A 1,359-nucleotide genomic window follows, 5' to 3' on the forward strand; every position below is an offset into this window, starting at 1 on the left:
TTTCCTTGTGCTGCATGGTTGTCCACCCATGTTTGTCACCTGCCAAAAGCACTAGACCAAGCAATCATTGGGGTGCCTATGAACGTTATTTTCTTTTAAAGTTGTTAAATCTTTTTGATAGTATGTGTGCGTGCACGCGTGCGCGCGTGTGTGTGTGTGTGTGAGAGAGAGAGAGAGAGAGAGATAGATAGATAGATAGATAGATTTTATTATCGTCCTCGGAGGTCAAATATGACCTATGGGACCAAAGTTACATGTGATGTAGTATGTGTATGGCTGATGAGTGACTCTCGATGCTCCAAAATTGTAGTGATGAGAGTCGCAATGGAGAGCCCACACTTTGGCTGGGAGAGGAAAGTGTGTAGGTCTAAGTTATGGCTGAAAATGTGAGAGAAGCAAGTTCGGATGTGATCAAAAGCTGAGAACTCTAGTATTGTGTGGTACTCGGACTCTCGAACTTGCAGTGAGCATAATGTGCACAATCGATTTGACTCTTCTCCATTGCCCCAACGCCCTATCTCGCATCGAAGGAAATGGGAGCTAAGCTGAATTGCTGCGATAGTGCGTATCGCGGACAAGGGAATAGGCTCAAGCATGTAAGTGTGAGTACGGTTTCCTCTCTCGGCGAAGAACATGGTTTTGTAGTTGGGGGCAATATAGGTGGTGTAATGTATGAAGCGTGACCCACTGGATTTCTCCCAAGCCGTAATACATTGGCGTTGTAGAAAAGCTTCATTCACTTGAGAGTCAATTGAAGCATCATGTAGCAAGTGTAATGCGTCCCATCTCCCAAACCACTTCTTTATGTCTTGCATCCATCCCGTGCTCAAGATTTTGCTTTTATGCGTCTTTTGAACTTTTTTGCTTGCTTCCCATGCAATTGTAGGAAGTCGATGTGAGGGGTTTTGACGCATCTTTATCATGTACTCAACATTCCTTTCCATGTCCATAATCTCAATTGGAAGAGATCCCGACTCAAGAAGTAAGAGCATATATATGGTGTTTGTGTCTTAACTTGGAGAAAGTTTGTAAGAAAACGCTTTTGGACATTCTCAAACTCTTTCCAAGTAGACTTTGAGATGTTTCCGCCCCACACTTCAACTCCATAAAGAAGAACCGGTGTCACCAATGCATCAAAAAGATACTTCTTGAGAATCCAACTCTTGATGTTTCCCGCATTACACATGTTCTCAAATGCATAATATGCTCTCTTTCTCGCTTCCAAACGACGCATAGCACATTCCTGATTGGATGGAATCTCAAGGCCAAGGTACTTAAAGCTCTCAACAACTTCAAGTGTCTCGTTGTTGTACACAATGCATGGCTTCTCCTTATGGTTGGTTTTCACAAGCATAACCT

This window comes from Adiantum capillus-veneris, chromosome 26 (assembly GCF_014529385.1).
Source record: "Adiantum capillus-veneris isolate H3 chromosome 26, ASM1452938v2, whole genome shotgun sequence".
NCBI lineage: Eukaryota > Viridiplantae > Streptophyta > Polypodiopsida > Polypodiales > Pteridaceae > Adiantum > Adiantum capillus-veneris.